We start from the raw sequence: 20,206 nt of genomic DNA, 5'->3' as shown, positions 1-20,206 counted from the left end.
GACTATTTTTGATCATGCAAATTATATTCACATAGTCATTGTTGGCTCGTCTATTCAGTTTCGCTTGTGGTTAACTCTACGGTCAACGAACTCGCATTTTAATGACGAAACTCGATATTTGAATGGGGATTATGAGATCGTTATGACAATAACGATATCATTATTGCGGTTTTCGTTTACAAATAAGGTGTTTTCATTCGATTGAATAATTTTTATGTGCATCGGCAAGCAAACAGGAATAAAAATAATAAAATAATATTTTATAAGGTAATTCTTAACCTTTAATTGAAGAGCATTCACGCCTTTGTTATTTTAACTAAAAATGCTAAAGGATCTCTTTCGAAGCTTAAAAGCTAAAGCAATATTAAACTCTATGTTAACACCCTGTAAATATTAAGTTATATTTTTATGCAATAGGAGACTGCACTTGCTGCCGTAATTAGATTACAGGGGTCCAGCAGTATCCTCAAGACGACAATAAGGTGCTCTCTCATTAAACTTTGCTAACAGAAGCTGCCAACAAGAACGCGCCCGGGGTCCTTTTTCTAAACATTTTAATTTAATTCTCCTCCTGATGCTAGTTTTCCTGCTTCGAATTGTGCATTTTCTATGAATTAAACTTTTCCACGATGTTGCTTAAATACTTGTTTACAGGGTGCTTTTATTTATGGATTTTATATTGGAGCCGTTTTTTTTAATAATTATATTATTTTTTGTTCATTGGTGATTTACAATGTATTGACTATGTGTCTGGATGTCTCCGTATTTCGTTTAATTTACGCCTTATGTATAGGTATTGTTGGTATTGCCTCCGATATATTAACATGATTTAGCTTCCAAAAAGACCTTTTTACTGTAGTATAATAGTTAATTTAAACCTACTATCTATTTCGTGTTTACAATTACCACGCCATATTTCACATTCAGGTCTCAATGAACAGCACCGAATTATAGATGACGCTAAAACCGTAATGTTATATTAAGCCCGCACTAACGCCAAGGTGACCTTTCGTATTCCCATAGCGCTATGTATCCTACAAGATAACCTTATAAATAAGGGTCCATTTAAACGCAAGAGGCGTTATGATTCGACCCCTATATTATGGTCGCATGAATTATCCCCGCTCTCTATACGTCACTAATTCATGCGAACCCGCCCTAAAATATACGAATGGAAGGCTTCTATTAGATTTTATATAGCAATCATCGTCACCATTAGGCTCCTTAGAACCGTACCTTCATTAAGGGTTAGTGTTGTGCTCATGCCCTTTATTCATTATTCTTAAGGGCAAGCATTACTCGGAGAAATGCTAGCTTGTTAGCGTAATTGAATGTTTCCATACGATTGTATGGGTTTGTTTTGTTTGTTACGTTCCGTTACAATGCGTTGATTCAATTACGAGTTAACTAATTGATTGATTGTTTTGTTTACGTATCTGCGACTGCAAGCCTCCTATGGAAAGGGTTCGTTGGTGTACACTAGTGATTTTAATATGTAAATTTTGATATGTAGAACTTAGAACTTATTGTAACTCACCTTACACATACCTATAATCTATAATATAAAAATGAATCGCAAAATGTGTTGGTAAGCGAATAACTCGAGAACAACTGAACCGATTTCGTTAATTCTTTTTTATTACATTTCTTGAAGTACGAGGATGGTTCTTATGGAGAGAAAACGTAAAAAATGTACCACGGTCGAAGCCGGGGCGGACCGCTAGTAATAATATAAAATTGAAAAGCAATCGAGTTTAAGGAATTAAATGCAGAATTTTATGATGCACGCCGTCGAAGCAATAACACGGAAGCGGTGCAAATTTATACGCCTTATAAGCCAATACGAACGTTCCATTCAAATTCACACCAAATAAAATTACAAATTATTGGCCGAAGGGGAAAATTTTCCATCCCAAAGTTACGTCCTCAAATTACGTTCATATATTGAAAATTCTAATAAAATCCATCCATAAATTCAAAGGTAAGATATTTTAAAGGCAAAAGCCGAGCTTATTTCTGATTCACTTAGCTCGAACGCCTTATGACGGCATAACCTAAAAATTCGCTGAAACGCAGCGGTATTCCTGGCACTCCAACTTAGGCCCGAAATAAACGACTACGTTACGTTATTCAATGTAAATGGACGGACGTCAAGGGAAACCATTTATTTAGGACCAAAAGTGTGGAACGTTCCAACCCGAACATTAATTGTGTAACCGCTTATTATGTAACTTCTTAACTATTGATTCCAACTAAACTGAACTGGCCGGAATTTTGGACATACTTTGTGAACAGTTTTTTCCCCCTATTATAGTCGGCGTATTTAAGTTTGTAAGACAAAGAATAGTTTAATTTACATACTTATTCATGTAATTTGCTGTGTAACTGATTATTCTAGGAAAAGTTTTTTGTGATGTGTATTTAATTCTTGTGGATCTTATAAATATTCTGTAGGGATTAAATTTTTGTTAAGCGCAGCTAAGTAATTAAATTTATTAATAGATTACTAGACTGTTATTAATGAAGAGCGATTGTGACCTTATTGTCACTCATCGTGCCAGATATTTTATATAAATAAATTGGGATAAATTAAATAGATTCTATTTTCTCGTCATTTACCATACCATTTTCACACTATTTTTGACACATGTTACTTAGTAGTTTTTTTTAACTTAGAAGTATGTAGCGGCCTTTAATCAGACTTACATAATTTTATTATCTAATGTAAATACAAATCACCTTAATACACCAGTAAAGAATCCCTTGACAAAATACTTCCCGTTCATTCAACTTGAAGATATAAAAACGTCGAGATGCGACTTTGCAAATTGACCGTAACTTTTCTGCCGAGTAATATTATGAGAAAACCAAAACGGAGCGAAACGGCGAAGTTTTAGATAATTCGCGGAAGGTTTTCGAATAACTCTGTAGTTTGATCGATGCCTATTACTTGCTAAAGAATTTCATTCGCCAATAGTTATAACGGCCACGAAATTATTTATCGTCTTGGGTTAAACCGTGGACAACCATGGATACGAAAATAAGTAACTATAAACTTATTTTCGTATTTATCTATTTTCGTACTATCGTATAGTATTTCGTACTATAAATAAAAAGCTTCGAAGTTAAATACAGATTTTATAAAAATTTCCCAGAAGCAGTTTTGTAAACGATTTAAAATCTTCCTAAAACAGAACTCCGCGTTAACATTATTCAAATAAAGCGTTAATAACTAAAAAAGAAGACTTAACTAAATATTTCAGTTAACTCTGCAAGTACGGGTATAATTTTATTTAAATTGTACTAATTCTCATTGAGCGAGCTTGTCCGAAACTGGATATGACCCCTGGCCCCGAGATCTGCCCCTATTTACAAGAATTATCTTTTGTATTAAACTTAACGACCTCCCGCCGGGAGTTTTCTATACCATACGGTATAGAAAATACATCGGTAGAAGAAATAATATTGTAAATCCACATAAATCATATACTCGTTTAAAGTAACTGAGAGGCTCTTGACATTATACAGAAAAGGCCTAAAAAACATGAAATCCTACATTTCATATTAACTTAGGATATTTATTTCGAAGTCAATTGGGTTCTTTGATACGTTTCTGGCTCATATTATTCGTATATATTTCGTCTCTTGAACCATGTTGAATCCATCAACGAAAATAAGTCATAATATATAATATGTATAGTTTTAAAGTACATACCTATATTTGCATAAAAAGTATTATTCACGTGTGTCTTATCGTAATTAGTCAAAAGAAGCGGGTTAAAATACCACCTCAAAATATTTTTCTCTTTCTTTCAAACATTTATAAATAGCACAGTAGGTATGTTTTAAAACTAAACTTATGTCTATTCAAAGTAAATACAATTGCCCAGTGGTCTAAAATCTTCTCATTATGACAAAACCACGTGCAGTCCTCTGAACATATTACGTTGAAACATTACAATCGACACATTTGTATTGTAATATGGAAACAAAGGTATTTATACCAACGCGATACGAGAGAACAGTGTAAAATACGTTCGTACTTAATAACGAATTTCCAAAAATATATTGTAATATTCGTATTACAATATATTTCCAGAAATATATTGTAATATTCTTATTACAATATATTTCTGGAAATTAGTTATTAGTTAATTATTCCTAATTATGAACTAAGTAGGTACTATATCTAACTTAATATTTATATAAAACTATATTTATTTGTTTGTTTGTCTTTGATTCCCATAGGATTGATTAAATGTTATGATTCATGTGTCTCGAGATAAAAGGCTACATCTCAATCTCATGGGAATTTCGATTGTCACGCGGGCAAGGCCGCGGGCGCAAAGCTAGTAAATAGATAATAATAGTCAAGTACCGAAGGTCCCACTGGCGTGTATTTCCTTTTTAATCTGATCACATACAATGTGCTTAATTTATTATTTTTATACCATTTGATTTTGTGGAGTGTGTCCTGAATTTAGCCGGAATTCTGATAGTTTTAATCTCACCTATTTTCGTTCTTTCTACTTTACCTATTCCATATACATTTTGTGATTATAAAAAACAATAAAATTTTCTTTTAACGGAAAGACCCTGATTATAAAGAAAAATATAATCAGGGTCTTTCTGTTTATTCGTAGCTTTATTCACCAAAGTCGGCGCAGAATTCGAAGCAAACAGTAACATCATTGCGCATTTAACAAAATGGAACCTAAAGACCTGTTTTAACTGCTCTCTAGACCTTACAACGTCCAGAGCATTGTAAGACGTATGTGTATAGGCTATTCAGAAAGCATCAAGATCATAACAAGTCTATTTATATCAACTTTCCGCAGCTAACTTGAGAGAGGTCAAGATTACTTCTGACCAAGAATATACTTTCAACATAAAAAGATTTATTTTTAAAGCCTAGAACATATTCTTGTGCCTACTTTTTGAATAAGAATTTCACTGCTGACATTTTTAAAGTGAATTTTCTTGCAGTTATTTCTTTTTGTACAAAACTTTTAATTAATTTTAGAAAATACGTAGTTCAAGTTGAATCATATATTCGGCGCTTTCAAGAGATAGAATAAAGATAGCTCTAGATATTTTTAAAGACGTCAGAAAAAATCACAGAAGAATTCAGAAGAAAAACGTCAAAAAATCACGCTACGCATTTTCAATATATATTTATATGCGCTAAAAACAAACAATCACACATAGCATTCACATAGCGAGCCGGTTGTAGTCCTCTAAAGCCTATAACGGTTTAAATAGCTCCAGCGATAAAACAGTTGCCGGACACTAACATGCATAAAGCGTGCAGACGAATAAACTAACCGATTGCATTTTATTTTATCGCCCCAGCATACGAGAAATCCGGTCTCACAAGCCGCACGTATACACTACACTTGGAAATTTTATGTCTAGAATTTTCGTATACAATTATATTGTAGGAACCACGGATTCAACCATTTGAATGCGAGGTATTACGAACGTGCTGACCTAATCCGATAGTAAATCTGTTTGCTAAGGATATTTATTTCAGAGACGGTAGCTTGCTTTAAGGAATAAAAATATTATTGCTTCCATCGTTATCTTTATTAGAAATGAAAACGTTTTAGAAGTTGTTTACGAAAAGTAGTCCACAATTTTCAACTTTAAATCCTAAGATAAAATTAACCTTAATACACTTTGAAAGTAACTGCAACTAAAAGCTATGTTCGACCTAATTCCATTTTAAACAACTTTAAAATCTTACTCTTTCGCTATCTTGATCGAGTTGATCGCTTTTCTTCTTTCATGAAGCTGAAAATTTTAGTACCGTTGTTTTCTGGTATCAGGTGAGTCTCGCAGAATATCCATTTTATAACGTTTGCATCAGCTGTGTTAGTGTTTTCCTATTGATTAGAAGTATCTAATTTGAATAAAAAATTGCATCACATGTAAATTTATATTTAGTAATATATAAACGCAGAAAAAAACAATCAAACCATGCCCTACCAGAGCGCATTTTAAGTGAATATTCTTTCTGGATTTTTAAGTCATTAAAATACATTCCTAAAAAATTAAAAGAAACCATGGACTGTTCAATGTTCATACGATAAATTGTCCAAAGATTATTCTAGAACATCAAACGTTGCGATGCCTTTTCCCCAGACAGTCCCTAAGTCTGTCGGTAATTGACCGAAGCCGTGGTGTTTGCTTTGGCGCGCTTGTTTGCGAACTACCGCCTGATTGTCACCGGTAATTATACTTGCTTTGCTTGCCCGATAGACCTGAGACACTAGATATAGATAGATACATGTTAACTTCATAATTGGCTAGTTCGATTTGAATGTGTTTGAAATTGTATTAGAATCCTATAAATGCATTTATTAAACAAACAACACCTGAAGTTTAAACGCTATAGAAGAAAGGGTTTGGTGTAGGTTGGTACCATATTGGAATCATTATTGATGTCATAATTTTTATCGCCATAAAATATATTTCTATACATGAATATGATGATATATATATACGATGGAATATTTCAAAACATGAATACCTACCACACAGTCCTATATAAAATTATGATTATGAGCGCAAGAATAGTTTACCGTACTATACGAAAACGTACGAAAGTTCGAACATATTCCCTTTACAAACTCGTGACAACAGCACGAAGTAAAACGAAAACCTCTAAATAAAACGCAAACATGCATTTATAATGCACTGCGGCTAAGGGTATGCGATGGTCAAACCGTCACCGGCAGCGTCACTTGAACCCTGATAGCAACGAAAAAGACTTGGCACGCGATTGTTTGCATATCTCCGCATTTTGCTTTTGTTCTCAGTTCTCACTGTACGTAGGTATTTGTAATATGAGGTTGTTACTATCGTTGTATAAAAGTGTAGTGCTATCTTTATGTTAATATTATGTTATTTTGTGATAGGTACGTGTTAATTTGTATTCAATAAACAGTCCTTATAAGACAGGCACAGTTGTTTATCTAATAAATATGTATATGTGAAATTTCAAGTTTAAATATTTCGAAAGACAATTTTTTTTAACAAAGGCAAGCCAATAGGTTTATTAGAGAACGATAGTCTTATACTAGACAGCAAAATACGACTATTTACAAGCTTTGTATGTACCAATAATGCAACTACATTTTAATTAAAAGCTATAGTGTTGGACGTTAATTTTAGGTGTAATAAACGATACGGGGACAACTTTGTTTGTTATATAGAAGTTAGTCGAATGATGTTCGGCCTTTGTCGCCTCGTTCGGAAGTATTGCTTCTCTCATAGGGCATAACTCTGTGAACTGTGCAAGTGATACTGCCTGTATAAATTTAATTATACGTTAACAATGTTTCAAAATCGTTATTTACACGCCGGTGAAACTGCTTCGGTTACCCGCTTATTTGCTGGTTTGACACTTGCATATATTTCAACGTTAACAGTTTAATTATAAACTTTATTTGCCAATTGTAGTGGTCAAACGTTTAAATTTGATATACAACCCACAATTCAACACAAATTTCGTGAAATAATGTACTACAGTCTAAAATATAATTGTTATGCAGTAATATGTGATATTTATGTGTTTTCATCCCCATTAAAAAAGATAATATTTATGTAAGTCCAACTAAGCCTATGACGTAGTAATTCAATGAAATAGTAATAGAAAGTAACAAATTAAGTTCACATTCCGCAATACACATCAAACGATGTTGATGAATGGTTTTTGTTACACTTCGCATAGATCATGTCTAAAACCCGCGAGTCCAACAAAACTAATTTAACATGACATGGCATCGGATATACACGATTTATTGCACCAGAGTTCACAGTGCACAGCAATTTATGTTTTTTGTCCAATCCCTATTTAATACATGGTTTCATGCTGCACTGTAAAACTCGTGCCTGCAAATAGTGCAAGCGACTACGGTTTCTTTTAGTTGGCTTAAATTGCATGCTAGTGCAATTATAATAGAGGAATGTTGAATTTGTAAAAAAATATGTGAAGTTTACAAATGAAAACGGATTGATTTGAACTAATATCAAGACGAGATAGACCGTTTTAAATTTAAAATCGATTTGTGGAAATCATATCACAAGATATTTCATTTAAAATTTCACTTACCTACCACTTAAATTGAAGTCATAACTTATAACTCACTTTGAATATTAAAAAACTTCCAAATTTTATTAAATTTATTGCCAGATGAGTCTGAATATAAAAAATCCAAATAATTCCAACAGAATAAATTCACGTTTGTAACTAACACCAATAACAATGGAACCCGCACATTTTGCTCCAACACGGCTCCAATTTAAAAGTCACAAAATAGAAAATCTAAAAACGGCTCCATAAAAGAGAGTCGTGCTCCGGAGTGAGTTTTATTAATAAAAAACAAGTAAAGATTTTATGGTTCCAACTACCAATGCGATCAATTCCAGTCTAGCACTAACTATTCGACAAGTAAAATTGTAGGCATCTTAGTTTTAAACCCTTTTGCTCTTACTGTGACGACTATTACATTGCGAAGCGCAATCCCGTTCACAAATAAAATAAGTTTAAATGAAATGTAATTTGTTTGAAATCTTCAAGTGTTTAATTAAGTTTCTTTCATTTGCATGCCCTTCTGGGGCTGTTTATTTGTAACTGGAGAGAATAAAAATTCTGTCAACGCAGTAACCCTCATTTCATAAGCTTTACTCTAAGTACCTGTGACTTATTTAATCTTCCTCCTATAGAAATTGAATTGGTAAGACTAATATATATAAAAGGTTTTAAGGTATGACCACTAAAGTATACATATAAAGTTATCAACAAAATGTCTGTAACAGTTAGAAATAGACATATGAATTGATGGCCTAACCCAGTTTAGATCCGGGCTGACATAATATTTGGTCAGTAAAAACATAGATATTTTATGTCGCGAAAAAACGGAAATTCGATAAAAACACTCGGAATACGTTCTACTAAAATTCAATAAATTTAAAAGCCGATTCAACGTCCGCATTGAAAACGTAAAAGAGCGGACGCTGACATCTCGCGTTTCAATTCGTGCTGAGTACAAAATATTATGGCCCAATACATTTGTAAAAAGCTTAGCTGAGACTCGTTCACAATCATTTCTTTAACTCAAATCTTCCTGTCTTTCACGCTTTCTGGATCTATATATTTTCATTTCAATTGATATAAATTGGCAACAAACTAACTGGTCGCATGCTTAACTATATTCTCATTTAATTTGCAGAAAAGGCAAAAGGGTGGATTGAGTCTAAATGTTTTCCACGTCCCTACCTATTTACAAGTTGCTATTTACAGAGGGTTTAAACGAGATTCTCTGCTATTCGGATTCAATTTACCGTCAAAATGGACGTTAGGCCTCATTTGGTGTCGTATTCCCATAGCGGGGTACTTACTAAACAGCCAGTTAAAAATGGAAGAAACAAATTGGATTCTATTGTGAAATTACGCAGCGGCAAAAAATATTTTGGGTTCTTTTAAAATTGTTACATTTATGCATGTCAGCGGGAGTTAACTCGTAGCTTGCCTCGCTGTGCTGTGAAGTATAGGATATTTCGAGTTTAATACATAGGTAAAATTTTACCACAAATGTTTTTTGGGATTCAGTTTTTCTGATAACCTGATTTTGTTGATTGGAAGGTTACTTCTAGAAAATTATAGCGTGTATTATTTTATTATATTTGCATGCAATTAATTACTTAAATTTTAATTACTTTTAGTCGAATACAAGCCATCATATTCATAAACAGCAAATGCCAATTTACGATGTATTATGAACACATGTCTTCCTCGCGTGTCAATTTGCTATTTCCCATTTAAACTAAGTCATAAAGTTCCTAAAATGCGGAAATATAGTGAGACATTAACACGCACTCCTAATTTTTGCAAAACAAATTATGTTTTATGCTTCGTAAATATTGTTCTTTATTTGCAATGTAGTCAATTCCCCTACGTGAAATGTTTTATAATCAAAATGTGTCTACTGTCTACTACTTTTTAATCTTAAACGAACATTTATTAGAAACCTGTAAACGCAATCTTGTTTTCCTCGACGTGGAGCGATAACTTTGAAACAGAACTTCGTGCCTACAAAAGCCACCACTTACACCTATTATCGTATTAAATTATTCACTAACAATTACTACTGGCTAGAACGCTTTATTTCCTGGCTCGAAGCTAGTTCAGTGATAACAAGCTGAGGGGTCGGATATTGGACTGATAACATCGCAGTTACGTCACGCAATGCTTAAGTAACTCGAGTGCCTGCCTGCTTGTTCTTTATTCATCGTGGGGCTGTCTGAAATCTAAGCCCTAACCACAAACAAGCTAAGCTCATACATATTAATGTTTTATCTACATTACTTAAAGCGGCGGTGACTAACGCCTCGTCGCTTTAATGTGTTTCCCGAAATTTTCCCTGTACGTGTCGAAATTCTGTCATAGTTCAGTACTTAGTGAACACGTGAGCCTTTTTATAAGTAGCTTCGACGAAAACATGTGTTAGTACCGTGTTAGTACTAATGGTAGTTTATGAGAGTCACCTCATCATTTATTTGTAACGAAAAAGGCTGAATATAATAACGTTGTAGGTTCTTTATTTTAAAAGAATTCTAAAACACGATTTTCAGGATAATAAAATGTATATAGTCCTCCTTTCAAGATTTATATTGCAGATATTTTACGTTATCTTATTCCAAAAATATGCGCAATTTCGCATCAGCTCTGAACATTACAACGCTTTAGGTCTCCTCTGTGTTCCATAATTCAATATCGTAGACAACATTTAGGATGCTATCGCTATTGGATTGTACAGACTATTTGCTGCAGGAACTTTTATCGAAGCCCGTAGGCTGTAGCCGTGACGTGAACGGAAAAATAGAACACAATATTGTACGATTCACCTCAACAATTTCGTTTCATATCTCTGGAAATGGCTCAGACACTGCAGATGCGCTAGTCATTTTGTACCAATGCTACACAATATAGACTTCAACTTGAAGCACATAAAGGGTATCGACGACAAAGTATTCGCAAAGAAATGAGTTTCGAATTGAAGAAATTAAATTTTCGCCTCGAAGATTATTCTTCTGACACCGGATGTTGAACGTATCGGCTTTTATCGAGAATAACCGCTTCTTTGTAATGGCCGATATTCAATTATTATCTGGGGAAAGAAAAATATTATTGCTCTCAGTCTGAATACGCTTAAGGCCAAACTTATTATCAACTGTTGTTAATAGCGACTGTAACATTTTACGCCATAATTCGAGTCGGAATTGAATTAAAATAATAATTACTAGTTAAGGTGAAAAACAGCTGTGATTGTTTTGGTACCAAATAAAACTCAAACTCCATCATATATTTACAAGCGTCTCTGGTTCGTCACATATTAGATTACAATTGTAGGATCTGAAAAATCGGAAAGCTGTAGCAATCATTATTCTCATCTCGCAAATATCTCGCTAACGTAAGAACGGCTCATTGAAATACTAGGTACCTACTTGTATCAATAGAATTTTTATAGGTATTGAAATACATTATGTATGAGACAAAAACTGACTGCCATGGGACCTACATGAAATTTTGTTTTTAAAACTACTACACAGACTTTGTTAAACATGTTAAACGTTATAAAATCTGCGAAAGTATTTAATTGCATGCATGTTCAAACATTTTCGTCACTTCGAAAATACTGTCCATAAAGTTTAGTCACACACATGAAAAAGTACCTCAATTTGTATTTCCTTAATAATATTCAGTGGGAACATAGTTTAAGTGTTTAGCGCGAGCATGCGTCCGTTCCCTCGTAAATCGTTTGAAGGTTGGCCGTCCTGAAGATGAATGTTCTAGTCCGACTGATATATTTTCCGTCTAAAACCGTACTAACATACCGTGGTCATATTTTAAGTAGCTTATAGAGGAGGAGATTGGGATTAAATTCTATGTACTTGCAACGAAAATATAAGATTTAAATAGTCAAAACGAGAAGAATGAACGTAGGTAATCATATCAACAATTAACTCATTTATAACAATATAAGCTTTGTATACAACTAATTAATTACTTTTCCTTGATCGTTGTTGGGTAAAAATTAGACAAGCAATATTGCGGCACTTTTCTTCGTACAACAAAAGTAATATTAAGGGATGACATATTCATCCATCACGGCATCTTTGTCCGGAAAATGAAAACTTGTAAAATTATTTTTGGCGGGAACGCGGCTAGCAACACGACAGCCACGAAAGAGATTATACATGACAGAACCCAATTCGTTCCTTTTTTGACAACTTGCGTCATTTTGTTTTGTTTTTTTCTTTTCGTCAACAATAGCTGTTATCCTAATGATCTGTTATCTACTGTTTCGCCATTCTTTGTATTTAAAGCAATGTAGTCTGTAGTATAACAAATGTGCCACTCTCCGTAAATAAATGAACTACAACTAAGTGTTAAAAATAATCTAATGTTAATTTGGTTCATTCGCGAGTTTAAAAGTAAAACAACAAGTCAATAACTGCGTTAAAAACAACCGACTTCAAACTTGCACTTGCAACACTTACAAATACAGACAAAAATGCTCATAAAATAAAAACTACTGGGCCTATCCGAATAAAATTTTTATGGGACCAATTCGACACCATCCCGCATCGAACAAAAAAAGAATCACGTAAATCGGTTCAGAAACCTCGGAGTAATCGGTGTACATAGATTCAAAAAAAAAAAAAAAACATACCGGCCGAATTGATAACCTCCTCCTTTTTTTTGAAGTCGGTTAAAAATAGGTTTCCGTCTACGGTAAGCCTAAGGTGAACAGAGTGTACATTCCATATTTCATCTAAATCGTGTGACTCCGTCGTTCGCGCGTATAATGTGCGCAGTTTATCGTCATAATCCTTGTGTAACGGCCCATACTTTTGTAGTTTCAAATCGTGCCACCGCTTCCTTCTTTCCATGTAAAAATGCAATAAAAATTAAGCGCGACCGCAGCGAAGTGGGCTTTAAACGCGGCACCACTTAATTTCGATGCGATAGCAGACTGTATAGTGTATAACCTCATAAAATTAAGCGCGTAAGTACACGAAATAACAGCAACCACGGTACACGTGAGCTTTTTGTTACAATAATCACATTAAAATTCTGAAATTAGTGATAAAAATTTATATTTAAGCGTGAATTTTAACGTCCGAGGCGACTTAGTACTAATGATACCCGCTTTTAGCTTTTATAGCTCTATAAAACTTGAGTTAAAACACTTAGTTGAAACAAATGCATTACTGAATAGTGTATTCTAATGGGAATAGTCCTTTAAAGATGTTTTTTCTAGATCAGTTTCATTTAAAAACTTACTTTGATCTTTGGGTTATAAATAGATGTATATGTATTGATTTTGGTAGTTAAATAACTGCGATGAACTTCAAAATATTTACACTATGGTGATGTCTTAAGACAGGACGAGACAAAATTGCACTGGCCACAAAGGCCTGCGGACAATGAATAACAAAATTGCTCATAGATTGACATAAGCGGATTTTCTGGGCGTTTTCTTGGCGTATTTCAGTAATAGCAATGATCGAATACGGTTCATTTGAGAATCCCTTTGTGGCGGTCGCCACAGATGGACGATGGGAGGCAACAACAAAGGCGTATTATGCGGAGGGAGCACGCCGGCCTCGTTTGAATTTGGCAGAATAATCCCGAAATATCCGCATCTTGAGTTATCTTTCAACAAAGAACTTTCGAGTGCATACGTCGGATGAATTCGTGCATTGTATGAGTGGGTACTTCACTTCATCACAATAGCCTCTTTTACATTTTTCAAGTAAACAAATTGTTCTGGTCTAGCAAGTTCGATGACGGCTTCCGTTACAGAATACATGTTTTGAAATGAGTCTAACGATTCCTCTATTTTGGTATATCAACCTTATTTTATCAATAATAGAGAAGACAATAATATTATACGACATTATAAGGTAGGTAATTTTGTCTTATAAAAATCATTAACATAGTGGCAACAATCACTCTCTTTTCGTATCAAAGCAAAGGGTCATATTATATTAATATTTATACGGTCAAATTCTGTAAACTAGACAAATAGACTATAATAAAGTAGTTGGTATACTTATTAGAGCATTTGCCTCACAAATTGAATAATAACACTAAGATGTAATACATAATAACTGTATACATTTCCGACGACCGCTTTGTACTAGCTTCAGCACAATAATGAGCATTATGCGACATAATTCAGCTACATTTGGCTGCCTTACCTTGTTCAGAGATGAACGTATGAGAAACCCTGTAAGTCATTCGTTCGGCTTTACTTGTGACCCCATTAGTAAGGCTTTGGATGCGCGCCAAAATGAAGATTGCGAAACCGCTCTTAAAATCTTTAAGGTTGCGAATTGAAAGTCGTGAGTCGGTAATAATTGGCTAAATTATGGTAATTTATTACTAATTATTTGGAACGGAAGGAATTAAAAAATTTTCAGTCGCTTTTCGTGAATTTCAAGCTCAATCTCGTAATCATTTGGGCTTTATTACGTTTTACGATTGTTGAATTATCCCATTTCGGTTTAAAATATATTTTTGAATAATCTAATATCCATAATATGGGACTAGAAGATTGTTATTGAAGCAAATACCTACGCAAAGTTATATATAAGTTTATCTACCTACACTGGTAAGACCGCATTAATTAGTAAAGACCAGTCTAGTCCATTTGAGGCCAAGGTAAATTTAGGATTTAATAAAAAATACTCAGTTTCTATTAATTAAAGAAAAAGATACGTTGTCTCTAAATAAAAACTAAAGAACATAATAAATCTAGAATATATTCGCATAAAATCTGATGGATTAAAAATAGCACTATTAGGTAGTACATACCTTTAAATTAAGGATTCTTAATTAATGTTGTCAGTTGCAAAAGCCCCTACCGCCAGTGGTATCGCGTTTAACATTTTAATTACATTCACAATTAATTAGGGTTTTGCATTCATACGACTGTGGATTTTTATGTATGTGAGGTTTTAAATATAAATATAATATTTGATTAAAGAAGAATGCTTTGTATTGTTTTATTCATCTCCTGAATACGACAGTATTGAAAGTAACTGAAAACAATAATTTTCTACGAAATAAATATACGAATAATTTAATTATAACGATCTTATTCGTAACATTATAGGTACCTATAATTTTTTTTTTCATAATCCAGATTATACAAAAAATATACCTAGTCTAATTTTGGAAAATTTTATATAATTTGTCTAGTCCAGTTTTCGTGTGGTAAGGTTTCAAACTAAAAGTATGGAAATATCTTGTTTTGTTGTTTGTTAAAAATATATTGAACCTACTGTGTAATAATATTAAATTTATAGTCGACGTGAGTAGCCTTATAAGACGCTCTCTTACCTATTGGTATTCCAGTAACACCCCACTTTGCAAGAAAAAAGCAATTGCTCAATATATTGAATAAATAATTTATTTATATATAAAACCAAACTTATTAAATAAAAATGACCAAGATCCATCTGCCGAAAATACGTATTTACTCGCTTTGAAGAACAGCTGTTTCTTTTAAGCCTTTCTCCGTAAAATGTCTCTCAACGCTCTTCACAAAATATATTACTTTTACTCAAGGATCGCTAGCAACATTTTGTGTAATGGAAATGTTTTAACAAACGTTGAATCAGATGCCTTTCAACGGTACATAATAGTATGAATAAGACCCATTTTCCTATATTTTCCCAGTTTTATATTTTGCGGAGTTACTTAAAACTGGGAGTCTCATAGTGAATTTATTTCGTATTAAAACTGCCAACGTTAATTTCGCCTTTCTCAAAGCCTATTTAAAAATTGTATAACATATTTCTACCAAAATATTCAACGATAAACTCATGTTAATTTTCGCTGTTCAATGAAAGTTTTAATTCAAACTTCAAACATAAAAGAGCAATTTATCTGAATATACTGCTTTGGTGTAACAAATGTCAAAACAAATACAATCAAAATTTCCTAGTAACTCATAACAGCTTTATTCAAAGTCCTTTATAATGTCACCAGTTTCGTGTGATGTACATAATTATAATATATATTTTACAGGAAGCAACAACAATACCTTCGACCCTTGTCACTACGTCACATATATGTCCAACTTAATTTTAACGCTGCTCGAAAACCGAAGGGAAACTGCCTGATTTTGTTTGGACGAAATCAAATCCTATGAAACAAGGTACCCGAAAGGGTCTTTTGTATTTTCATAAAATATTTCAACTGACTTTAAATGGTTTATTTTAAACCAGCGGTCCGCCCCGGCTTCATATTTCGCAATAAAAGTTAGTCTATATTCTTTCTCAGGGTCTAAAGATTGTCTGTGCCAAATTTCATCAAAATCGGTTGAGAAGTTTAAGCGGGAAAGCGTAACAGACAGACAGACAGAGTTACTTTCACATATAATATATTATTAGTAGGGATTTAATAAGATTGACATTTGACTAACAGGTTATAAATAATGTTCTAAATTATAAATAGGTTTCCGAAACATTCCGCCAACGTTCGCCAACAGATTGTATCATATTCTGAATACATTTCTGTTAATTATGTCTAGAGGATATAACATCTATTTGATCTAACCCGAAATAAAATTCCATTTGATATTTGAATTGAATCGAGTGAAGAAATATTGGATTAACTTTATGCTGCTATTGTATAAAAACAAGATAATATATAATATGTTATAAAATAACCTTTGAAAAGCAATATCGGCCTTTTTCTTGTATATTTCATCTTAAATGGGCTAAGAAGGATATAAGAAACGTGGATAACACTTGTATTAAAGTAATCTCAACCTCTATCTATTGCGAAATAAAGAAAATAAAGTGAATACATCGAACAATCTATAGTTTTTCCAACATACGTACGTATTACTCTTTATCTTGTTCTATCCCTGTTTTCTTATTCAATCATGTGTATAGGGATTGATAAAAAAAACTGTGTGGCACTCGGGGACTGCCACGGTAAAGCTATTGCATGCTATGCCTTCAAGCCACACCTCCGCCCGTCGGAGTGGGGGAGCGTGAGGTTTTTTGTTACGGAATTTCTTGATTCGGTCCCCGCGCTCAAAGCCCGCGATAGAAGCTATGCAATAGCTTAAAAATACACGATATTCTAAATGTCCAAGCCCATTTTAAATACCTACTGAAGAATTTATAAATTGAAAAAAAAAGTAATTACCAGCAACAACTAAGAGCATGTTACTTATGTTGAAAATATCAAAATTTGCATACTTAATTATTACTCAGTCACGCAAAACTGACTGAATATGGTTAAATGTGATACAAATATAATCTAGGGTTCAATGTTCCATCCGAGCTACGACTGGGCTAGACTTTATATACAGCATAACTTCAGTACTATATAAACTATGATCAAAGTTGTCTCGGTTATATTTCATTCCAAACACATTCCACTAGAAAGTCAATAACCGAAGTATGAAATGTAGAGCAACGAGAAATAGATACTGGCAAGAGATCTCTGTTCTATTTCCCATGGCACTGAATTAATAATAAAACAGGTCTACGAAAACCCAATAAATATCCTTCCCGTTTCTTCCTGTCTTCTCCAATTTTAGATCTCCCTTTTTATTCGAACATCGTATTATTCTTTCACAATTATTGCTGAGAAATATTGTGCTTCATAACTTCTTGGTATCTTAATAGAATTGAACTAGTTTTGCTCCTATTTTGTTTGCAAAAGAATGCTTTATTTTACTTGAATGAAGGAGTTCGAGAATCCATTTAAAGAACGCTCATATTAATAGACCAAACGTTATCCTAATTAATGTGTATCAAAGAACTTTATGAAACTTTCAAACGTGTCAATAAAACCCGAAGGTAACGTGTATTTTCCTCCTAATTTCTGTTTGAATATGTCCCCCATTAAATCGTCGAACATAACCACCGATAGGCCATTATCGAAAAATATAGTTCGAATCGAACTATCGTTGTCATACAAAGCAACGCATGTGTAAACAAAATTAGTCGTTATATGAATTGAATGGATATGGCAACATAAATATGAATTTACCATTTCCACTGCACAAGCTTGCTTTTAGTCAAATTGAATTGTATTGGACGTAGATGCATAGCTATGCTAATGTTCTGTATGCTCTCTTAGTTGAAATGTTTGCTGGACTAAATGTATTGATACGCACATTCCCTTTGTGCTGTACGGTTTGATTTGAGTCGATTATGAGTAATAATCTGCAGTGGCCAATCAGATATAGTTATTGGTTATTGGTTATGAAGCGGTATCTTGCCTTTTAATGGATTAAAAAATATTAGCGCAATTCACTTTATTTATAAAATATTGAAGTGCGTGTTTATACCTAATAGTTTTTTGGGAAATATAATTCTCATGATTATATTTTTTGTAATAATAGGTAAGTTTATAATAAATGTTATTTCATTCAAATATTTTATCGTAGAACCTTATACATACTATGATTAGAATGACAATGATTAGGAACACAAAGCGAAATTACCTATACATATAATCAATCTGAAGCACATTCCAACTCGCAACTGATCATTATAAAAGCAAATAATAATTTCAAACCTCCACTGAAAGCAAAAACTCGTTTGAAATCAAAAGCGACAAAGAGTAAAAACAATGGCGATGATTTTAATAATGCACAAGTAATTAACGAGATGAATTTCACGAAACACGAGATTGTGTTGAAGGTCGACGGAACACCTTCTAAAGGTTCATACTTTTTATTTCTCTAATGAATTATTCAGAGCGTTGAAACCAATATAAAATTAAAAATACATTCAATTATATTCAGTGTGAAGCTGGTGATTGGAGTGCCTTTGTTTTCTTGATACAAAGCTTCGTAAATATGAAAATAATTAAACATAGACAAATTGGAGTCTCGTCGTGGTGGGCTTTTTCCTCTCTTTAACAACATTTTAATTCATAAAACTAAACTTCTAAAGAGGTCTATATAAAGAAAATAATCATAAGCCCACTCGTATTTATATACGAGTTCAGAAAAGTACCCTCATTTACCTGTGGGGAACATAAAACTTTATGTATATAATTATGTAATACATTTTAATCGATATACATTTAACAAACCATAAGCACATAATATTATGGACACATACACAGAACACTAGCATAATTATACACCGACTAAACACGTTACACTAAAACGATATGATAATAATCTGAACGAAATTTACATGCAATTTACATAGTAATGACGTTCGCATCTCTATTTTTCGATACATTGTTACCCTTTCATTTTAATTGCGTACCAATGCAAATTAGACCTTATTGTTTTGGTTATATAGACCAAAATTTGGGTCGTAATATTACACAATTTGATAACAGGGTATATTGTAGTGCAAACATAGTATTGCTCTTTGTAACCCCTGGTGAGCGAGCTCTAGCGGTTTTAATGTTTTGTATCAAAGACGTGTTTAATGAACGTTGTGTACACGAAATATACGTTTGTATATTGTTGTTCTATTAGTTTGGGTCGGGTTTTATTCATCTCTACACAATTATGATACTTAAAACATGAAATTATTTATTATTAACGTCGTTTTGAGTATTTTCTGGTTCAAAACGACTTTATTAAACTATTTTTGAACTTCTTGGATTAATTTAATAATTATGGTGTTGTTATAATTCATAAATCAATAATTTACATTATCTCCATTTTCCTCTACCAAATTGATAATGGCTTTTCGTATAATTTATTCCAACTGTAGTGTATGTGAGTGAAAGAGAGGGAAGTATTATGTCATCTCTTGCGCACGTGCAACGGTGACACCGCTCACACAGCTCAGTTGGCTGCAGGCGGTCGGAGTGAGAGGACGTGTGCGTCTAAGAGCCGATAATAGGGAAGGACATACACTACATTTTTGGCGACGAGGTAAATCGGGAATAATTGTAAGTAATTTTCTTTGATACTAAAAATTACAAAACAAAAAAAAAAAAGGAGGAAATAGGTGTGCTGTGATAACTATTGAACTAATTATATCCACAGTCGAGTTACATCGAAGCGAATATTAAAGTTAATAATAATATACACACATACTTATTTTCATTATGATATTTTGTGCCGCTTACATAAAAAAAAAAATTACCCGCACAAAGTACAAAATAACATGTGCGTGCCTTTCGAGAGGC

The 20,206-nt window shown here is 33.2% G+C and overlaps 1 protein-coding gene across 1 annotated transcript in view; it reads left to right on the top strand.

The window, feature by feature from the left end:
• Positions 1–20,206, top strand: part of LOC123691601 (protein O-mannosyl-transferase Tmtc3) — a 127,304-nt gene that overhangs the window by 43,088 nt on the left and 64,010 nt on the right. The gene's annotated exons all lie outside the window — the stretch shown is intronic.

This window comes from Colias croceus, chromosome 5 (assembly GCF_905220415.1).
Source record: "Colias croceus chromosome 5, ilColCroc2.1".
Classification (NCBI taxonomy): Eukaryota; Metazoa; Arthropoda; class Insecta; order Lepidoptera; family Pieridae; genus Colias; species Colias croceus.
The sequence above is the reverse complement of the archived record's forward strand: the minus strand, read 5'-3'. Positions and strand labels throughout refer to the sequence as shown.